Source organism: Stylophora pistillata, chromosome 9 (genome assembly GCF_964205215.1).
Source record: "Stylophora pistillata chromosome 9, jaStyPist1.2, whole genome shotgun sequence".
Classification (NCBI taxonomy): Eukaryota; Metazoa; Cnidaria; class Anthozoa; order Scleractinia; family Pocilloporidae; genus Stylophora; species Stylophora pistillata.
The window spans coordinates 10,857,677-10,874,958 of record NC_142527.1 but is presented as its reverse complement, the minus strand read 5'-3'; the positions used below and the strand labels follow the sequence as shown (position 1 = coordinate 10,874,958).

The window sequence follows — 17,282 nt, the reverse complement described above, 5'->3', positions numbered from 1 at the left end:
CCACGAGATCTCGGGCTATTTTTGGACCACGGCTGGGTGGGTCACCTCACATTCCTGGGTCTCACATCTTCATATAAACAGGCCCTTAATTTCTGTTTAGATGGCTTAGCGATGCCGCCTGTACTATAGGATCGTGTCCCGTATGGCGGTCTAATTAGTTCTTTGTCAACCTGCGCATTTATACCGTGGGGGAAGGAGAGGAGAGCACTGTTTGATTCTCAAGAGTCGTAACAATTCGCTCCCTCATGTGCACCCACGTTAAAAAGTTGAAATGACTGAAGTTCTGGTTAATGACTAGGTTAGTAATATGACTCGTTCAAATGAACTTTTTTACGTCGCCGTTATAGGGTACCTGAATCACAACATTCCAAAAAATTAAAGAATTTTTTTTTTCATACAATGCCTAGTTCAACTTAAAAAAATACTTCCCGCAAGATGATAAGAAAAATATGTTACACACCGACTGCTGGTCTAGGTTTTAACACGAAATGACTGCTTTCCGTTTAAAGTATAGATAATCTTTGCAGCGGAAATGTGAAAAAAGCTTGTTTGCTCATTCGAAAATACCACAGTATGAGTTCCGTTTACGTAAGGGGAGCAAAATTTGAATTTTGAGTTTATGCGTAAGTGTGAGTATCATTTATTTCGCGTTAGATTTTGATCGTTAACCACAAGTGATGACGAACAAGCGCGAAAATGCGTCCCCACAGAAACGCGTCAATAGTTAGATTAAGCACCGCGAAAACGGCGAACGCTGAACGTCGGCAACTTTAATAAATGGTGATGCCTTTACCTATTTTCCTCCTAGCCGCAAGATGTGATACCAATTTAAAAGTGTCTTATCGCTTACTGTTTTTTCCAAGAATGGATCCTCACTTCACAGCGTTTGGCAACTGCAAAGAGGGAAGAAAAATGAGCAGGATAAATGGTTTTCATGGTGATCAATGTTGACTGAAATTCATGCATTTGGTTTTAGTTCGATTTACACCAAGGGAGGTGGCTCTTTATGAATGGGCAAGTTAGTAACACAAGAAACCTTAAACTATATTTATTTTTGGCCAACATTAATATCTATCATTTTAGGACGAATTACTGTCAATTTTATCAACCTAATTTTCATTTCCCTTATTTCTTTTCCTCCAATTATAACCATCTCATCTTATTTCATTTTAACCCTACTTATCGTTAATTTTCGTACTGCCTCACAGTCTGTTGGTCCCTCGACGCTAGTGCCCAATTAAACAACTAATCTCTTTTATTTGGACGCTGCGTTTTGGTTGACGTAGCTGCCTTGCAGTTTCATTTTGGCCTTTAATTTCAGAAACAAATATAGCAAGCTTTTTATTAATAGGAAATCACATGCAGGAAGAGGTCAGCTGATCGTCACGAACAGTTTATAGCGGATCTCTACAGTGGCCCTACATGCCACGTAGTAGGAAATCGTAGTTAAACAGATCGCTCTCCTATGGTGGCCCAAAAGTGCCACGGCAATTTCAATTTGATCACGGAAATTTAACCACGGCAATTTCAATTTGACCACGGCAACTTCAAGTTAACCACGGCAATTTCAATTTGATCATGGCAACTTTACTTTCACCACGGCAATTTTCAATTTTTGAGCTCGGCAATTTCAAATTGAGCCACGGCTCAAGTTGTCTCGCGACACAGTCAGCGAAATTAAAAATATTCCCAAGGTACCTTGCGCAACTAACGCGGATTTGAAGAGCGCGGACGGCGGGAAGGTCAAAGAAGTAAAGAAATCGCTTCTCCAGTCGTTGTTTTACAAGGGTCTCGAGTCTAGTACACAGCCCTAGAAGTCAGCACCATATAAATATTAGCCTTCGCACTCTTAAAAGAAGGCTGAAACAATAAAGTCTCCAGAGAATGGTGTTGAGTTCTGGTGTTGAATGGTGTTGAGTTCTGCCCATGATCTTTGAGAGGCGCCATAATGGAAATCACTGATGGTCCAGGGAGTACTATAGGCTACCACTGTGTTTGCCATGCTCTACAGCGGAAGGGAATACGTGTTACCAGGAACTTAGTTGAAGAAATAATTTGAGAACTCGACCCCAATGGAGTTGAAGCAAGAAAGGCAGACAAGTTGCGTAGACGAGAGTACATTTGTGTAAGACCTAATAAGGTTTGGAATGCCGACGGCTATGAAAAACTTACGCCGTACGGGTTTCCCATTCATGGTTGTATTGACGGATATAGCAGAAAAGTTCTTTGGTTGTACGTTACTAGGTCCAACAACTTGCCTGCTAACATTGCAGCCTATTACTTGGATGCAGTTCGCGAGTATGGGGGGTGCCACGTGAATTACACTGACCTGGGCACAGAAAATGGCATTATGGCTGGGATACAATTTTCTTTTGATGAGTGACTCAGATTTCCATAAATATGTGTTATCATCCAGTAACCAACGGATTATATGTTTTATAAGATAACATTCAAGTATTAATAAAATAGAGGGCAAAATTACTGAATGCTGATTGGTCGATGAAGAGGGTATTTTTTCTTAATTTTGCTCAAGAAAAGGGCAAAATTAGTAGCTCATGATTGGTACTCAAGTTGCCTAGCAACAGCTTATGCTATTGAAGAGTTGTTGCTGAAGATTTTCTGTAACAATGGCGTCTCGTTTCGAGACCGTTGACAAGGAATATATCGAAGAATTAAAAGACAAGAGTGAAAACGAAAACACGAGGAAAAGCACGGAGTACTGGAAGAACGTTTTTAAAAAGTGGGCGAATGAAAGAAACTTCCAAGCAAATTTAGACGAGTACGGGAGCGATGTCCTCGACCGAACACTGGCGCAGTTTTATGCCGAGTTACGAAAAGAAAATGGGGACGAATATGAGGCCGACCGCCTGAAAATAATGCAGGCATCACTGGAGAGATATCTAAAATCAAAAGCCTATCCAAAGTCCTAGTATCTTTGTGCATAAATAAAATTTCATTCAGCTCATTCGTGCGTTTGTGGCCATTGATTCTCTGTCAACTTTAAATGGCTTCCTGAGACTGATTACTGAAGAGCGCATTCAGAAATTCAGTAATTTCCCCCTCAATTTCATTAACAAGTAATCGCAATGGGTCCTCGTAAAATCAAGGATTAATATTACGCGTGTTTTCAGAAGTTGCAAAAATTGCCCGCGTCGCTCCGCGACTCGGGAAATTTCAGCAACTTCTGAAAACACGCGTGATATTAATCCTTAATTTTACTCGGCCCCATGCGATTACCTCTACGAATCAATTTTCTGTACAAACAAAATAAAAGCGTCCAGTTTCACTTTAAAGGGCTACTATGACAAAATTCGCATCTTTCCTATCTAAGCCATTTAAGACATAAACTTGTAGTCTGTACGAGAAGAAGGATGCTGTTTACTATTTTCAAATCGCTTTTTTTTCCAAAGATGTTCAAGTTTTTTTATATGCAAATTAGCCAAGTGATGACGTCACAAACTTAACCGAACTTTAATCAAATGTGATGAAAAAGATATCTCAGCCAATTTATGTCAGAAATGCTTGATTCTTTCCTGGAATTCCATGTTATATCCTAAAAATGAAAGGGATAAAAATATGATTATAGAAGCACTTTAATTTGGTTACATAATTAGGTTCTCATAAGCTATTTCTCATGTGCGAACTGTGAAGGTTTACTACACCAGTTACTGATTATTTACCCTGTGACTTGGGTTATCAACTATGGAAGTGTGATTGAACTTCACCCTTACTTTTAAGCCACGGCCAAAGATTTCTCGATGTCGTTGCTCTGTTAACCACTACATCACTACTGCGGCACTTAAATCTGGTGTTGAATACTTCTGCCCATTCGCTGCAATATCTTCCTCTCCACTTCACTCCACACTATAATCCCATGCTATTGCTGATTTATACACATAGCCTGTTACTTGTTCATCTTCAACCCAGTAAAGAAAGTCTTGAAAATTGTCGAGAACTTGCTGCTCCACAGCCCTTTCTGGAGTTCCAGGATTAGAGAATTCTACTTCTCAGCAACTGATCAAGTAGTTTGCATCAACGTCTTCACAACTTCCTTTTACAAAGAGTGGCCTACAGGCCTCAGGGCTGTTTATTAAAAGATCTTTCAAGCCTTGGGCTTTTACACCTTCCATATGCTCACCAAGGGAGATTGATCGCCTGCTTACCATGCTTATTGTGATGGAGCCCATAATCTCATCAATTTTGTCCTCCTTAATTTGGCCAGTATAGCCATGATCAACAATGATGTCCTGAAAGTTGACAACATCCTTCCTGATTCTGATAATTTGTTCCCTCTCAGATGGTGTTAAATGCTGTTCAGCTTTGAGTTTCATTAGGTCAAGATCTGGATTTACCAGCATCTCATAGGATGACTTTCCCAGAAAGGATGGTGCAGGACTGTTTTTTGCAAGACTTGCTGCTGCAATTTCTTCAGCTGCCCTGAAATTTCCATTCTTGATGAAGAGCGTTGAATGTACAGGACTTCCATTTGGAAACATAATGTGCCATATCACTGATGACATCGGTAAAAAATTCTCCAACCAATGCACCGGTATCCATTTCTTGTTCTCTTAAGTACTTGATCATAACTTTGCATTCTGGTGGCTTGCTCTTTCTTTCCCTCTCCCACAATTGAATGACACGATAGAGACTTATACCCGCGTCTTATGTTCAATATTTTATAAAACAAGTGTGTTATAAATACTATTGTAATATTGTTTATCTAAATATCTACTTTGTTAGGACCCGAAATGTGACTGTTCTATTGTTTTAAAGCTTCTTTTATTCCTGTTTTGTTACTTCCTTTTTTTTATGTACTTAACTTAATAAAGAAATATTAAATAATAATAAAAAATACCTGATGGCTCCCCACTTGTTTCAAGTTGATACCATATAGGGTCTGGAATATGAACGACTTTGTTGACATCATCGTTACCTCCTGTGCTGTTGTTTTGAGAAATTTTTTCATCAGCACACTCATGCATGAAAAAATCTGATTTAGCACATAAGTACGAGGTTATCCTCTTAAAGTCTTTCCCAAGCTCTTCCTGGTATCTTTCAAGAGCGAAAAACTCTTTATTTCAACCAGGGAAAAATACCGCCTCCCGGAAATCCTCTAGCAGCAGCAAGTATTCTTCATCTTTAATATAGCAATCACTATTGAATTCCTTCCATTCACTAACAGCCTTTTGAAGTATGGTAGTTGCAGAGTCTTTTGTATTGACCCTCAATGCCAGTCATTTTCCATGCTTCTTCTTGAGACAGCTACAGTTGTCACTCCAAGAAACTAGGTTGATGTAATAGTAATGTCAGCGCTCTCCTTTTGAGGGGGTTCCATGGCACCTTTTCCTTTCCCTTTTGCTTTCTTTGTAACGCTTTCCCTCCATTCCTGGCCTTTCATCCGTTTATAGGTTATGAAATTCTGTACCCGCCCAAATAATCCAGTTGGCCCAGCGTTAGATTCTCTTTTGAGAACTGTGGAAAAATTTGAAGTTAGGATGCTGACAGTCTAACACCTCGAGTAAGGTGAAATAGTACCCACCTGATCCACCGTTTGTGCAGAACTTTTGTTCCCCCGTAACCATCGAAATCGAATCGCCACAATTTACACAAAACAGCGCTTTGTTCACTTCTTTCCCACCGTCCGCCATCTTCAATGTCACGTTAGTTGCGCAAGGTACCTTGCGAACATTTGTAATTCCACTGACTGTGTCGCGAGACAACTTGAGCCGTGAATCAAACTGAAATTGCCGTGCTCCAGGCGGTGTGCGCACCCTGATTGCATTGCCTCATGGTCGTAAAACAAAAATTGAGTCATTTTGTATCTTGAAGTGTTGGAGTGAACTTCTTTGGTAGCAGCGAGATAGCGTGAATATAGGTGGATTGTAATGGGGATTCACTGTCTGTTGCCGTTCCTTCGAAGGTTAAAACGTTTGACGAGCCTGCGCGACTCCTGTCATTCCTCCGTGACGAATTCGTTCTTGGGAGGCAACAGACGTTATTAAGAAAGATTCGAAACTGCAATCTGCCTAAGAATCTCGACACAAATGGCAACAGTTACACTCACAACCGATGGCAGGATGAATAATTTCAGTGTCAGAAATTATATTCCTAGATGCGAGTTATTTAACGGGGAATTGACCCTTGACATACAAACGGATATTAAAGAGACAAAGACCTCGTAATACACGAACTTTTTCCACCGAGCGTAAAAATAGGGGATTTGTAAAAGGAGAAGCCCCACGCCTCCTAGGAACGAATTTGTCGCGCTCCACGTTTAGTAAAAACGCACAGAGTTTCAAAGTACTCTTCGAGAATAGAGCAACCTAGGTGAGGGTTTCGAGAAACGATTCTCTGGAGTTATTACTTCAGGAGAGAAGTATATTCTGAAACAAAGAAAATAGCGCGCGCACAGAAGAAAATAGTGTTTTTTGTAACACAATCTCATCCGGCTTTGCCAGAACTCAAGAACATACAGATGGGGAAATGACACCTTAAAACTGACCCTTATCATCACATAGCTAAGGAAAGTCATCAAGAGTTATCCTAATCAGAGCTTAACTTTGAGGGTAGAAGATTTAAAAGCGCTAGCGAATGGTAAGAGACACACAGGCCTATCAATTTAAGGAACCTGGAATTTAAGGACGTTGATAGCGCAATGGCACGGTTCAGAGCTCTCTTCCCAAAGTATCTTTTAATTTGTATTCTGTGGACTCTTTCGAGTGATTTTCCTCCAAAAAATGCTGGCAACAGTGCTTTTACACTCTCGGTCATTCAAGATTCGACCGCGACTAGTATTTGGTGCGCTCTAGACTTCGATATTCAACTGTACTCCAAACTTACAAGATGGCGTCGCTTCGATTACGGCATCAAAACAAGCTTTTCATCAAGTTTTACTGATGCTTGGAGAAGACATAGAACCAAATACAGGCCCAAACCAACAACTTAAAGTTGCTTTATTTAATGCTAGAAGTTTAGTGAACAAGTCTACATTCCTCGATGCTGATGTTTATCCAAGAAACTTTGATATAATAGCGGTCACTGAGACTCACTTGGACGATTCCATCAGATCGTCCGAATTATTTCCACAGAAGTATCGGGTCTTCAGACAAGATCGAAATCGCAAAGGAGGCGGTGTGTTAGTTGCTGTCAATGAGAACATCATTTGAAATGAACGTAAAATATTGCAAGGTAACAATGCTGAACTTTTGATGATCGATATTCATTATTCAAGGGACAAGTCATTTGTGTTTGGAATGTTCTATAGACCACCATCTAGTGATTCGAAATGCCTAGAAATACTCCAGTGAAATCTAGAATCTTTGTCGCACCTATCAAACATCATACTGGTTGGCGATTTCAATTTTAGAAATAGCGATTGGAAGAACAATTTATTCTTGAACTACTCATTTAATTATGAGCTTTTCTCTGATATATTATCTGATAATTTTTTTTAAACCAAATGGTCTTACAGCCTACAAGAGGTGGCAATATACTGGATCTTATCCTAACTAATCACAACGACATGGTCTCAGATGTAGAGGTTGGAGAACCAATATCTGATCACAACATCGTTACTTTCAAAGCAAACGTTAATCCTTATCAAAGAAAATCTTCCATAAAAGAGTTTCATAATTTTGAGAGGGCCGACTGGTCAGGCTTGAATGAATTGTTCAAACATATGCCATGGGAATGTGTATTTGCTTCGAAGACATAAATGAAGTGTGGAATGCATGGGTTGATCTTTTTAACGCTGCAGTCGACCAGTGTGTTCCCAAGAAAAGCAGGAAGAAAAATCACTACGCCCTGTGGATCTCAAATGACATAATTAAACTTGCTCGTAAAAAGAAACGTTTTTACAAGAAGGCTAAAGCGAGTGACAATGCTGATTTATGGTCCAAATACAAGACTGTAAATAACATGCTTAAAAAGAAATGTAATACTGCCCGGTGGGAAATACTTGAAGGACTTTGCAAGCAATATGCATGACAAAAAAGAGTGCAAGCTTTTTTGGAGTTACGTCAATTCAAAGCGTAAAGGGTCCGATGATCTGACTGTTATCAAGATGGATAATGGAAGCACATTAACTAATGAACGTGAGGCGTGAGTAGTCCAGTGGTCAGTGCGCTGGACTCTAGGTCAGATGGCCCGGGTTCAAGTCCTGGCTGGGGCTTGACGTTGTGTCCTTAAGCAAGACGCTTCACTCACATTGCTTCGTCTTCTCGGATAGGACGTAAAGCCGGAGGTCCCGTCTCCTGCACCTAATAATTAGTTAATTTCGGCAAGGGACGTTAAAGAACCCACATCACGAGATTACTGTGATGTGGTCTGGCCTGTTTACTGGGAAGGGGGGAGGGGGCATCTGTAAAAATTTCTCCTTTATTAATTGTAAACTGCCGCCGGCAGTCTGGAAAAGTCCCCCGCACAGTGTTGTAAAGCGCATTAGAGCATTTACATGGAAATGCGCTATAGAAATTGATCTATATTATTATATTTTTATTATTTCTGAATGCATGAATGAATTCTTGGCATCGGTCTTCACTCGAGAAAACCTAGAGAATATTCCATCATTCGAGCAGATCATTACAGTCCTAGTTTTCTTCAACGCTCCATTGATGAAGTCACCAAGTTACTGAAAGAGCTGAAACCGCGCAAATCTCCTGGGCCGGATGGAAAACACCCATTGATATTAAAAAATTGTACGGATACGTTAGCTATTTCAGTTTGTAAGATCTTCAATTTGTCATTCTCACTAGGCAAGGTACCCGATTGCTGGAAGCAAGCTGACATTATCCCGCTACGCAAAAAAGGCGCTAAAAATAATCGTAAAAATTACCGCCCAGTCTCATTGACTTCAATTCTTTGCAAAGTGTGTGAGAAAATTGCAAGACAACACCTAGTGGAATTTTGGATAACTAAGGACATTTTATCCCTAATCAATTTGGATTGATGAAGGGCAAATCTTGCTTGTCTCAGCTCTTAACAGTCTTTCATGATTGGGTTCACAATAGAAACAATGGGCTTCATACAGATGTTGTATTTTTGGATTTTGCGAAAGCGTTCGACTCTGTCCCACATGAACGTTTATTTTTAAAACTACATGCATTTGGTATTAGAGACCCGCTGCTATCGTGGGTAAGGAGTTTCTTTACAAACCGTCAACAGCGTGTTGTACTCCGAGGTCATTATTCAGCTGTCCTATCCGGTGTGCCGCAGGGAACCGTATTAGGACCGATATTGTTCCTTATATACATTAATGACATCACGCGGAACATAGAATCTCAATCGAAATTATTCGCAGATGATATGAAAGTTTACAAGGCTCTTAGAAATGTTCACGAAGACACCCAAATTTTACAGAACGATCTGAATGCACTCGAACAATGGAGCATTGATTGGCAATTAAGCTTTAATACAACCAAGTGTGAAGTAATGCGAATCTCAAAGAAGAATGACACATCATATCCCGAATATCACGTATGTGGTAACAGATTAAATTCAGTGTCCGAAACAAAAGATCTTGGTATTTATATCACGTCAAATCTGTCATGGAGCCTACAAGCCACCAAATGTGCAAACAAAGCTAACCGTGTTCTTGGCTTTGTTAGACGGATTGTTGGACCAAAAAACCCGGACTTATTCTCTAAATTGTACAAAAGTCTTGTAAGGCCAATCCTTGAATACAGTTCCCCAGTATGGTCGCCACATCTAAAGAAAGACATTGCTACTCTAGAAAAAGTCCAAAGACGAGCTTCCAGATTTGCGCTTGGTATAACTGCAAATGATATGTCGTATGAAGATCGATTGAAACGACTTAAATGGCCATCATTAGAAAAAAGGAGAACTTTATCATCACTCTCTGAATGCTACAAGACAATAAATGGACTGAATTGTCTGAATCCACACGAATTCGTCAGCTTCGCGGACAAATACAGACCGTTGAGATCCAACCATCGCTTCAAGCTTAAGACGAAATCTGCTAAGTTAAATTGCTGTAAACGCTCTTTCTTTCTTCGCATTGTTAATTTATGGAACAATTTAAGAAAAGAGACCGCGGAAGTAAAAGATTTAAGAACTTTTAGAAATAAGCTACTCAATGAATTTTCTGAAAACATGATTTATACTTACCATTTTAGACTTTTATTATATAAGTATACGCAATTGTATATATATAGTTTTTGAATTTATAGATAGGTAATTAGGATTTTTTAATTTTGCTATATATGTTAAGGAGGTGGACTAAAAAGGGATAACCTCTTCTACCTCCTTTCAGAATTTCTCATGTATTTTTTGTTGTTAATGTATTGTTTTTAGTTTTTGTTTGCTTTCTGTGTGTGATTAATTGTGAATAAACTAGTGTTATTATCAACACCTTTCAACGTTCGAGTGCCTTTTGCTTTCCGGCTTTTCGGCGTGTCGCCTCACGCAAGGTATTTGTTAATTTACAAACATTTAGACAGGGTAGCCCAGTTCAGCAAAATAGCTGGTTTAAATGGGGCCCTGTGAAACAATAACACCCACCCATCCCACCCTAGGGGAGGATATCCACCACACAGTAATCTCCTGCGTGGGAAATTAACGTCTCCTACCCCTAACTCTGCATGAGACGGGGCCTACGGTTTATTCTTCCTTATCCGAGAAGACTAGAATATCTATTCTTTTCTTGATATTATAGAAAGGTAACAGTTATTTTAAGACCACGAGTATTGGTCCGGCCGGGGCTCGAACCCTCGACCTCCCGCACAACACAATTTGGCGCTCTAACCAATTGAGCTAACCAGGGGGCGGTGAAGGTTTTCATGGATCAAGTGACTATTTTCATTGCTCTAATTAAACTGTCCTTCATTCAGTGGTCAAGATAGAAGATTTACCACACAACGCTCGCGATTAGTTAATTTTCCTTCACTTAGGAAAGTAGAATTACTACACGATTGATAAATGTCGTTGCAGTAGTGACGCCATGTAACGGAACACACTAAACGCAACAATGGGCCTTTTCGCTCCACAAAAGGGTCTCAAACGCCATGAAAATGCATTAAACGTTTGTACCGTTGGAGCGCGTTTGAGCGCCTTTGGTCAGAGCTGTTGAAGAAGGATCAAATTGGCCATACAAATCTTTAAAAGGCTTCAAACTACGAGGTACAACGAATTTGACCTTCTAGAAAACCGATCTCAAATTATATGCTAAAAAACTGTACTTGTGTTTGTCCTTGAGAACTATATAATACTTGACAAACACGCACGAAAAATACTTTTATACGTTCAGAATACATCAAATTATATTTAGCTATAGTGAAAGGAAAAGGAACGGCCTAGCTTTTACGGAATATTCAGTCAAAGTCTGCCCATTTCTACCGCTTTTACCGTCATATTGAAAATAACGCTACCACAATGCAATGCAATCGGAGTGCGCACATCGCCTGGCTTTGCTCAAAAATTGAAAATTGCCATGGTGAAAATAAACTTGCTGCGATCAAATTGAAATCGCCTTGGTCAAATTGAAAATTTCCGTGATTAAATTGAAGTTGCCGTGATCAAATTGAAATTGCCGTGGCTAACTTGAGGTTGTCGTGGTCAAATTGAAATTTCCGTGGTCAAACTGCAATTGCCGTGATCTAATTGAAATTGCCGTGGCACTTTTGGGCCACCGTGGGAGAGCGATCTGTTTAACTACGATTTCCTACTACGTTACACTCTACTCTAATCTAACGAAATAACTCTACAGGTGAGTTATTTCGTTAGATTAGTATTTGGGAACGTTAAGCATACCACGACGGCGACGGCGCTGAGGGCAGAGGAATGGCTCAGTATGAGCGTTTTAGATTTTCAGAGCCGTCCTCTGAAAAATGACAACGTGAAATCCCCCAAATTTTTATTGTCTGAGAACGGAAACTGTGACAGCAAATTATTTGAAACTGAACCCCGCTCACGTATGTAACCGCCTCCTGGTAAGCTCAATCGATTAGAGCGCCGGACTATTGTGCGGGAGGGTGAAAGTTTCCAAAGAAACTGTGATCCTGCGTCGGTGGGGGTAACAAGGTAATTTGGTAATATCAACTAACTCGAAATTGTAGATTGGCCACCGTAACGAGTTAAAAAGCTGATGTTCTGAGCGTTAGTCCTCCGTCAGAGTGACGAAGGACTAACGCTCGAAACGTCAGCTTTTTAACTCGTTGTTGTGCGGGAGGTCGAGGGTTCGTGCCCCCGCCGGATCAACACTCAAGGTCTTAAAATAATCATAGTTAGTAACTGATGAGAATGTGCTACCTTTCTATAATATCAAGAAATGAATAGACGTTCTAGACTTCTCGGAAAAGGACGAATAAACGTGGTGGAATAAACGTGGACGAATAAGGCGTGGTGGTCTCATGGTTAGTGCGCTCGACTCCGAATCGAGTGGTCCGGGTTCGAGCCCCGGCCGGGACATTGTGTTGTGTTCTTAGGCAAGACACTTTACTCTCACAGCGCCTCTCTTCACCCAGGTGTATAAATGGGTACCGGCCATTTAAATGCTGGGGGTAACCCTGCGATGGACTGGCATCCCATCCAGGGGGGAGTAGACATACTTCTAATCACTCCATGCTACAGAAACCGGAGTTAAGCATCTGCAATGGGCCACTAGCTAGGCTCGTAAACAGACTTTACCTTTCCCCGTCTCCTGCATCTATTAATTAATTAATTTGGTTAGGCAGGGGACGTTAAAGAACCCACTGACCAGATTACTGTGATGTAGTCTATCCAGTTTACTGGGGATGGGGGGGGGGGGGTAGCTAGCGAATATGTCTGTTATAGATGTTGCAAGATGACATATGTAAATGTAAATGTAAATGTAAATGAAGGTGAGGTGTAGCGTCGCAAGAGACGGTAAACACATGCAGACTTTCGCGACTGAAATTGTAAGAGATATGTCTTGAAATATTCCTTGGCGCTACCGTTCTGGCTGGTGAAGGTCCTTTATGATACGGGGATCAGTTTATTTTGTTCCTCAGTACACCACAATGTTTACCTCCTTGTGCTTGGTCATGTTTTTATTCATACTGAGACTTATTTATAAATAGGAGATGATGTCAGTTATCATGCAGAATGTTCTAGAATGAGCTTGTTTTTAAGAGTGAATTATAAGATTAAGCTAGGGAAGAATCTAACGACAAGCAAATGAATGTTGCGTCTGGAAATTCAAAACATTTAAATTATTTGATTTGCACAGCTCTGTTATAACCTACTGACCTGAAACAAACAAAAAAGCAACGATCAATCATAATAATAATAGTAATAATAATAATAATAATAATAATGACCTTTATTAGTATACTTCCACATAGTGGCTCTTCGCTACTAATATAAAAACTAACTATATACATAATACTTACAATAAATCAAAATTGATAAAATAGTGAATAATAAAAAACTATACTAGAATATCCATTGCATGTCAGTATGTGTCTCTTAAGATTTTTAAAAAAAAGTGCATTGTCACTGAAATTCCTTAGCTGCGCAGGAAGCTTATTAAAAGCTTCTGCAGCTTGATCTTGTAGAGTGTTCTCAATTTTGTTGGCAAGTTCTAATTTTGGTGCAGCTAATGACCTAAGACTATATCTATTTACGACGTGTTGCTTGAGTTTTAGTGGAAAGTCCTCATTGTATAATGACTTGTGCGCTAGCTTAGCTATATTAAATTCTAAACGTTCTTTGATTGGAAGCCAACCTAGCTTTCTAACATCTTGGAGTCCAGCAAATTTAGTTAACACAAAACCCGCACACGTGTTCTGTACTCTTTGAAGGCGTTTGGTCTAGTACTCTGGGAGAGGACTAAACTCAACGTTACAATAATCCAGTTTAGAGAGTATAAGACTTTCCACCAGTCGTTTTCTTATGGGGTATGGTGCGAAGTTTTTTAGTTTCCGTAGTACTGCTAAAGCAACGTAACACGATGACAACAGATTCGTTATGTGTTCTTGCCATGTTAGTTCCTGATCCATATAAACCTCCAAAAGCTTGGTGCTTGAGACTTTCTCAAGTTTAGTGTTACTGCAGTATACATCTGCAGAAAAATCATTTAAAGAGTGTGCGCGCGCCAATTGTCTTGTAGAGAGAAGCATCCATTTGGTTTTTTCTGAATTCAACGCTAAATTGGACGATTCAGAATAACTGCTCAGGCTCCATATTGTCTGATTAGCATCCTTTATGCACGCCTCTATTTCATGCGGCTTCAAGTGGTGAAGCAACGTGGTATCATCCGCATATTGAAAGCATTTGCAACTCAACTTTTTCTGGAGGTCTGCTACATAGATATTGAAAATTAACGGTCCTAAGATCGATCCTTGAGGGACGCCGAAGCACGTTTTCAACCGCTGAGAACACTTGTCATCTATCATTACATACTGTTGTCTGCCCGTAAGATAGGAGGTCATCCAGGTTAGAAAATCCTTTGAAAAACCCATTGAGTGCATTTTATAAATAACTGACTTGAAGTTCACAATGTCAAAAGCTTTCGAGTAGTCTGCAAGAATCATGAGAGTTACTTCGCCGCGACCCATTGCACGCGTAATATCGTCTCTAATCCCCAGTAATGTCGTGGCCGTTAAGTGATTCTTTCTAGATCCTGAAATGTTTTCACCAAAAAGTGCTCTTTCTTCAATAAATCCAATTGTCTGATGGGCTACCAGCCTTTCAAAGATTTTGGACTGGGCTGGGAGGATAGATACAGGTCGATAGTCATGTTTAGCCATTGTTTGATCTATCTTTGGTATTGGTGAGATTCGCGCCACCTTCCAGTCAATAGGGAAATAATTATTTCTGATACAGCAGTTAATTATATGTGCGAGGGGACCTGCTAACAGCTCCGCAACTGGTTTCAAAAACTTCACTGGGATATTATCTGGACCTGTTGAACTGTCCGTTCTTAGTAATTTGATTTCACGTAAGACCTCTACATGGGTTACCTCGCGTAGCTTGAAAGGGACGGAGTCACTAACATCACCCAGTGAATTTACCAGATATAATAGGTTATCGACAGAGTCCCCTGAAGATTTCCCTAAGGTTCTCTCTGCTGTAGTGGCGAAGAATGAGTTGATCGGCCATGAGTGGCTTAGTACTGGGATTCAGCACTCTGTGAATTGTACGCCAGATTTCTTTTGGTCGTTTTGAAGAAAACGCGTTATCAAAGAACGATTTCTTAGCCTGCCTTATCTCAGTTTTCAGAGTGTTCCGAGTAGTACGAAATGCCTCCCATATATTGTTGTCATTTGATTCATGTGCTCTTTTGCCTAGCTTATTGCGTTGGGTCTGCAGCTCACGGATTTCGGGATCAGCTATCCAAGGAGCGGGTGGACGTGTAACTTCCACCCTTCTTAGAAGAGCATGTCTTTCAATGCATTCTGTAAAAAGAGAGTTAAGCGTTGTAACCATACCATCTGGACATCCCACGCCATAAACAATAAATAGAGGCAGGGCTGAAAAGTCCTCTTTATATACGATTGCAAGTTAAGATTCTTTTCGTTTCGAATAAACTTGTAGCGTGGGAGAAATCTTGTAATACGCATACTGATGGTAGCATAAGGCGCATCATGATCATTGATAGTGGGGCATGGCAGAACGTCTGTGTATGATACTTTGGAAGGCGAATTTGAAATCAGATGGTCAATCAGAGACTTTGAAGTCCTTGTAGTTCTACTGGGTTTAGTGACATGGTTAGTCAGATTTAACCCTTTGAGTATATCCATGTATTGGCGGGTGATGTTATCTTCTTTGTCAAGCAAGTTGATGTTGATGTCGCCAGTTACAATTAATAATCCGTCCTAAGTAGAGACAATTTGGGACAAAAGATCCTCAAAACAGCAGAGCCAGTCACGGGTGTCCATTATCAGATTAGACCTATAGATCGTCCTTACAAGTAACTTGCTGTTCTTATTTCGACCTTCGAATTCCAGCCATAAGTGCTCAGAGTCCGATTGCAGCCTTTCGATGTCCTTTCGGCGCTTGAAATTGAGATTATCACGTACATAAGCTCCAACATCGCCGCCTTTCCTTTTTTGTCTATTTCTATAGGTTGCGGTAAAAGCCGGTATAGAGACGTGTTGCAGTAAGAGTGGATTGTCATTAAGCCAGGTTTCAGACAATGTGACGACATCAAAAGGATAGTCGTTCATTAGCAACTGCAGCTCGTCGAATGTTGATGTCATGCACTGTATGTTCAAATGCATAAGCGACAAGTGGGAAGGGTTAGCAGTAAGCGCAGACAGATGTATGCTCTCATCGCATGTTTTTAGATCACCAGCATCCGACTGGGATTCATCTAATATATTCCTCTGTCCATAGAATGGTAATTCTGTTAAACTACATTTTGGACAAGTCCATGAATCAGGCTCATTTCCACCGCTGAGAGATTTATAAAATGCAGCGGATACTACACATCGAGCATGCGTGAGGCTTCTACACACTTCACATACAAAGTGCTTTTGATTTCGTTTCACTGTTTTGTGGCATTGAAAACATGATTGTGCAGACGATCCATTCAGCCGAGTAGACAATGAATGTTGACGCCGTAGAGAACAATTAGTTCGCTCACCGGGACCGCTTGTATTGTTTGTGGGGCCAGGGTTAAGTTTAAATAGATGTTAAGTTTAACAATTTGGTAGCTTTAAATCCGTTTGTTTGGTTGGAGCCGCCATTTTGCTTGTAACTAGGGCTCCAAAGTTACCCCCCAAAGCGCAAGGTATTTTGGGTAATGTGAAAAAGGAGAATACAGTGGAATGTTGCTGAGCAATTAGAGTAATGCATGCACGGGCGCTTGTTCCGTTTGATCTTCACTACGAAAATTAAGCGTTTAGCAGTAAATTGCCCAACACAATGACAATAGACGACATCGCACTGAAAAGGACTGACAAGACAATGGATAGAAATGACTGGAATCCGAGGTATCCTTGAGAGAGCGAACGTCTAAAGTTGCAGAGCGTGACGAACCCGCTAACCAAAGGTTTCAACTCGGTATATCCAACGAAATTGCAGCATTTCCCGACGAAAACGTTCTCCATGCTGAACGTCGAGTGTTTAAAGGCCCATTAAATGGGCATACGTGCCCACTAGGATGAAAAAAAGCCAGAAAAAAGCACGATAAATGTGGAGCTGTAGATTGCGTGGCCATGCAAAAACTTCAGCTGGCATAAAAATCTGAACGCTATTGTAGAATAAAATCGTCTACAACCTAGATGATGATAGAAATTTTGCAGTGAAACCACGCAATGATCTAACAGCTCGCTGTACATCCTGCTCAATCTCGTGGTTTC

At 40.4% G+C, this 17,282-nt stretch overlaps 1 protein-coding gene across 1 annotated transcript in view; it reads left to right on the top strand.

Moving 5' to 3' along the window:
• The first annotated feature begins 711 nt into the window (after positions 1-711).
• Positions 712-17,282, top strand: part of LOC148723263 (ovochymase-2-like) — a 28,606-nt gene continuing 12,035 nt past the window's right edge. Inside the window, exon 1 of the mRNA XM_088733368.1 lies at positions 712-1,018. The gene's annotated coding sequence lies outside the window, so the exon portion shown is untranslated. The remainder of the gene's footprint in view (positions 1,019-17,282) is intronic.